We start from the raw sequence: 6,360 nt of genomic DNA on the forward strand, positions 1-6,360 counted from the left end.
AGAGTAATTTGTGGGCTGACCTGGCGGGGTGACTTGATGAATGAACTTAAAGAGTCAACTTGGTGGGGTGACTTGATGAACCCACTTGAAGGGTCGACTTGGTGGGGTGACTCTATGAACGGACCTAAAGAGTTGACTTGGTGAGAGTACTTGGTGGGGTGACTCGACGAAAGGACTTAAAGAGTCGACTTGGTGAGAGTACTTGGTGGCTCGACTTTATGAGCAGACTTAAAGAGTCCACTTGGTGAGAGTGGGCCTAACGAGGTGATGTGGTGAGTGGGCCTAACGGGGCGAGTTGGTGGGGCAACTTGGCGAGCGGTATTAGAGAGCCGACGTGGTGAGGCGACTCGGCGAGTTGGTTCGTTGAGATGACATGGTGAGCTGACTTGGCGAGTCGACCTGGCGAGCGAACTTAAAGAGTCGACTTGGCAACGTACTCGAGTCAACTTGGTGAGGCAACCTGGCGAGCGGGCTCAAAGAGTCAACATGGTGAGGCGACTCATGGTGAGGAGCTATCCTTGAGGCAACTTGGTGGGCCTACTTGATTAGTCGACTTGGCGAGCCGACCTGACGAGCTGACACGGTGAGCGGGCTTAAAGAGGCGACGACTTGGTGGGGTAACTCGGCAAGCCAACTTATCGAGGCGAGATGGTGAGTCGACTTGGTGAGCTGACTTGGTGAGCACACTTAAAGAGTCAACTTCATGAGGTGACTCGGCAAGTTAGCCCGCTGATGCGACTTGGGCGGGCCGACCTGGCGAACGAACTTAAAGAGGCGACTTGGGCAGGCTGACCTGGTGAGCGAACTTAAAGAGTTGACTTGGCAACGTACCTGAACAACCAACTTGGTGAGCTGACATGGTGAGTGGGCTTGGAGAAGCAACTCGGCAGGGCGACTTGATGAACGGACTTAAAGGGTCGACTTGGCGGGGTGACTCGATGAACGGACCTAAAGAGTTGACTTGGTGAGAGTACTTGGCGGGGTGAACTGATGAACGGACTTAAAGAGTCGACTTGGTGGGAGTACTTGGTGGGCCAACTTGATGAATGGACTTATAGAGTCGACTTGGTGAGAGTAGTTGTTCTGGTGACTTGATGAACACACTTAAAGAGTCGGCTTGGCGGGGTGAGTTGATGAAAGGACTTAAAGAGTCGACTTGGCGGGGTGACTCGATGAACGAACTTAGAGGGTCGACTTTGTGGGGTGACTTGATGAACGGACCTAAAGAGTTGACTTGGTGAGAGTACTCGGTGGGGTGACCTGATGAACAGACTTAGAGAGTCGACTTGGTGAGAGTCCTTGGTGGGCCGACCTGGTTGGGTGACTTCGTGAACTGACTTAAAGAGTCGACTTGGTGGGAGTACTTGGTGGGGTTTGACTTGATGAACGGACTTCAAGGGTCGACTTGGCGAGGTGACTTGATGAACGGTCCTAAAGAGTTGACTTGGTGAGAGTACTTGGTGTGGTGACTTGATGAAAAGACTTAAAGAGTCGAATTGGTGAGAGTACTTGGTGGGGTGACTTGATGAACGCACTTGAAGGGTCAACCTGGTGGGGTGACTTTATGAACGGACCTAAAGTGTTGACGTGGTGAGATTGCTTGGTGGGGTGACTTGATGAACATAGTTAAAGAGTCGACTTGGTGAGAGTAGTTTGTCGGGTGACTTGATGAACGCACTCAAAGAATCGACTTGGTTAGAGTACTTGGTGGGGTGACTTGATGAACGGACTTAAAGATTCAACTTGGTGGGCCGACCTGGCGGGGTGACTTGATGAACGGACTTAGAGAGTCGACTTGGTGAGAGTACTTGGTGACTTGGTGGGCCGACCTGGCCGGGTGACTTGATGAACAAACTTAAAGAGTCGACTTGGCGAGAGTACTCGGTGGGTTAACCTGGTCACGTGACTTGATGAACGAACTTAAAGATTCGACTTGGTGGGCCGACCTGGCGGGCTGACTTGATGAACAGACTTAGAGAGTCAACTTGGTGGGTCGAACTAGTGGGGTGACTTGGTGAGAGTACTTGGTGGGCTGACCTGGCAGGGTGACTTGATGAACGAACTTAGAGAGTCGACTTTGTGAGAGTACTTGGTGGGTCGAACTGGCGGGGTGACTTGATGAACGAACTTAAAGAGTCGACCTGGTGAGAGAACTTGGTGGGCCGAGCTGGCGGGGTGAATTGATGAATGAACCTAAAGAGTCGACTTTGTGAGAGTACTTGGTGGGCCGACTTGGCGGGGTGAGTTGATGACCAAACTTAAAGGGTCGACTTAGTGAGAGTACTTGGTGGGTCGACCTGGTGGGGCGACTTGATGAATGAACTTAAAGAGTCAACTTGGTGAGAGTGCTCGGTGGGGTGACCTGATGAACAAACCTAAAGAGTCGACCTAGTGAGAGTACTTGGTGGGCCGACCTGGCAGGGTGACTTGGTGAGCAAACTTAAAGAGTCGACTTGGTGAGAGTAGTTGGTGGGCTGACCTGGCGGGGTGACTTGATGAACGAACTTAAAGAGTCGACCTGGTGGGCCAACTTGGCAGAGTGACTTCATGAACGAACTTAAAGAGTCCACTTGGTGGGCCGACCTGGCGGGGTGACTTGATGAACGAACTTAAAGAGTCGACTCGGTGAGAGTAATTTGTGGGCTGACCTGGCGGGGTGACTTGATGAATGAACTTAAAGAGTCGACTTGGTGGGGTGACTTGATGAACCCACTTGAAGGGTCGACTTGGTGGAGTGACTCTATGAATGGACCTAAAGAGTTAACTTGGTGAGAGTACTTGGTGGGGTGACTCGATGAAAGGACTTAAAGAGTCGACTTGGTGAGAGTACTTGGTGGCTCGACTTTATGAGCAGACTTAAAGAGTCCACTTGGTGAGAGTGGGCCTAATGGGGCGATGTGGTGAGTGGGCCTAACGGGGCGAGTTGGTGGGGCGACTTGGCGAGCAGGATTAGAGAGCCAACGTGGTGAGGCGACTCGGCGAGTTGGTTCGTTGAGATGACATGGTGAGCTGACTTGGCGAGTCGACCTGGCGAGCGAAATTAAAGAGTCAACTTGGCAACGTACTCGAGTCGACTTGGTGAGGCGACCTGGCGAGCGGGCTCAAAGAGTCAACATGGTGAGGCGACTCATGGTGAGGAGCTATCCTTGAGGTGACTTGGTGGGCCTACTTGATTAGTCAACTTGGTGAGCCGACCTGACAAGCTGACACGGTGAGCGGGCTTAAAGAGGCGACGACTTGGTGGGGTAACTCGGCAAGCCAACTTATCGAGGCGAGATGGTGAGTCGACTTGGTGAGCTGACTTGGTGAGCGCACTTAAAGAGTCAACTTCGTGAGGTGACTCGGCGAGTTAGCCCACTGATGCGACTTGGGCGAGCCGACCTGGCGAACGAACTTAAAGAGGCGACTTGGGCAGGCTGACCTGGTGAGCGAACTTAAAGAGTTGACTTGGCAACGTACTTGAACAACCGACTTGGTGAGCTGACATGGTGAGTGGGCTTAGAGAAGCAACTCGGCGGGGCAACTTGATGAACAGACTTAAAGGGTCCACTTGGCGGGGTGACTCGATGAACGGACCTAAAGAGTTGACTTGGTGAGAGTACTTGGCGGGGTGAACTGATGAACGGACTTAAAAAGTCGACTTGGTGGGAGTACTTGGTGGGCCGACTTGATGAACGGACTTATAGAGTCGACTTGGTGAGAGTAGTTGTTCTGGTGACTTGATGAACGCACTTAGAGAGTCGGCTTGGCAGGGTGACTTGATGAAAGGACTTAAAGAGTCGACTTGGCGGGGTGACTCGATGAACGAACTTAGAGGGTCGACTTTGCGGTGTGACTTGATGAACGGACCTAAAGAGTTGACTTGGTGAGAGTACTCGGTGGGGTGACCTGATGAACAGACTTAGAGAGTCGACTTGGTGAGAGTCCTTGGTGGGCCGACCTGGTTGGGTGACTTCGTGAACTGACTTAAAGAGTCGACTTGGTGGGAGTACTTGGTGGGGTTTGATTTGATGAACGGACTTCAAGGGTCAACTTGGCGAGGTGACTTAATGAACGGTCCTAAAGAGGTGACTTGGTGAGAGTACTTGGTGTGGTGACTTGATGAAAAGACTTAAAGAGTCAAATTGGTGAGAGTACTTGGTGGGGTGACTTCATGAACGCACTTGAAGGGTCGACCTGGTGGGGTGACTTTATGAACGGACCTAAAGAGTTGACGTGGTGAGAGTGCTTGGTGGGGTGACTTGATGAACATAGTTAAAGAGTCGACTTGGTGAGAGTAGTTGGTCGGGTGACTTGATGAACGCACTCGAAGAATCGACTTGGTTAGAGTACTTGGTGGGGTGACTTGATGAACGGACTTAAAGATTCGACTTGGTGGGCCGACCTGGCGAGGTGACTTGATGAACGGACTTAGAGAGTCGACTTGGTGAGAGTACTTGGTGACTTGGTGGGTCGACCTGGCCGGGTGACTTGATGAACAAACTTAAAGAGTCGACTTGGCGAGAGTACTCGGTGGGCTAACCTGGTCACGTGACTTGATGAACGGACTTAAAGATTCGACTTGGTGGGCCGACCTGGTGGGGTGACTTGATGAACAGACTTAGAGAGTCAACTTGGTGGGTCGAACTAGCGGGGTGACTTGGTGAGAGTACTTGGTGGGCTGACCTGGCAGGGTGACTTGATGAACGAACTTAGAGAGTCGACTTTGTGAGAGTACTTGGTGGGTCAAACTGGCGGGGTGACTTGATGAATGAACTTAAAGAGTCGACCTGGTGAGAGAACTTGGTGGGCCGAGCTGGCGAGGTGAATTGATGAACGAACCTAAAGAGTCCACTTTGTAAGAGTACGTGGTGGGCCGACCTGGCGGGGTGAGTTGATGACCGAACTTAAAGGGTCAACTTGGTGAGAGTACTTGGTGGGCTGACCTGGCGGGGCGACTTGATGAACGAACTTAAAGAGTCGACTTGGTGAGAGTACTCGGTGGGGTGACCTGATGAACAAACCTAAAGAGTCGACCTGGTGAGAGTACTTGGTGGGCCGACCTGGCGGGGTGACTTGGTGAGCAAACTTAAAGAGTCAACTTGGTGAGAGTAGTTGGTGGGCTGACCTGGTGGGGTGACTTGATGAACGAACTTAAAGAGTCGACCTGGTGGGCCGACTTGGCAGAGTGACTTCATGAACGAACTTAAAGAGTCCACTTGGTGGGCCGACTTGGCGGGGTGACTTGATGAACAAACTTAAAGAGTCGACTCGGTGAGAGTAATTTGTAGGCTGACTTGGCAGGGTGACTTGATGAATGAACTCAAAGAGTCGACTTGGTGGGGTGACTTGATGAACCCACTTGAAGGGTCGACTTGGTGGGGTGACTCTATGAACGGACCTAAAGAGTTGACTTGGTGAGACTACTTGGTGGGGTGACTCGAGGAAAGGAATTAAAGAGTCGTCTTGGTGAGAGTACTTGGTGGCTCGACTTTATGAGCAGACTTAAAGAGTCCACTTGGTGAGAGTGGGCCTAACGGGGCGATGTGGTGAGTGGGCCTAACGGGGCGAGTTGGTGGGGTGACTTGGCGAGCGATATTAGAGAGCCGACGTGGTGAGGCAACTCGGCGAGTTGGTTTGTTGAGATGACATGGTGAGCTGACTTGGCGAGTCGACCTGGCGAGCGAACTTAAAGAGTCGACTTGGCAACGTACTCGAGTCGACTTGGTGAGGTGACCTGGCGAGCGAGCTCAAAGAGTCAACATGGTGAGGCGACTCATTGAGTCAACATGGTGAGGCGACTCATGGTGAGGAGCTATCCTTGAGGCGACTTGGTGGGCCTACTTGATTAGTCGACTTGGTGAGCCGACCTGACAAGCTGACACGGTGAGCGGGCTTAAAGACACGACGACTTGGTGGGGTAACTCGGCAAGCCAACTTATCGAGGCGAGATGGTGAGTTGACTTGGTGAGCTGACTTGGTGAGCGCACTTAAAGAGTCAACTTCGTGAGGTGACTCGGTGAGTTAGCCCATTGATGCGACTTGGGCGGGCTGACCTGGCGAACAAACTTATAGAATCGACTTGCACAGCGAAAAGTGCTAAATTTTGGGCATTACAAAAAAAAAAAAAAAAACAAGTTACCCGCTTTTGGATCACGCACAAGTTTCAGTTCACGTATTGCTGAGCCGACTCGAGGCGTTACGCCTAGCTAGCCAGATTCGAGGTAGGGTAGCCGAAACAATCCGATTTGAGAATTTTCTTTATAAAAAGAGATCATGATAGGCCTCGTAAGGCAAAAAAGAATGAAATTTTGGGAGTTCAAAAAAAAATGTTACCCGGTTTTGGATCGCGCACAGGGCTTGCCTCACGTAGCATCGAGG

This window comes from Cupressus sempervirens, chromosome 2 (genome assembly GCF_028749045.1).
Source record: "Cupressus sempervirens isolate cs-2001-9-10 chromosome 2, ASM2874904v1, whole genome shotgun sequence".
Classification (NCBI taxonomy): domain Eukaryota; kingdom Viridiplantae; phylum Streptophyta; class Pinopsida; order Cupressales; family Cupressaceae; genus Cupressus; species Cupressus sempervirens.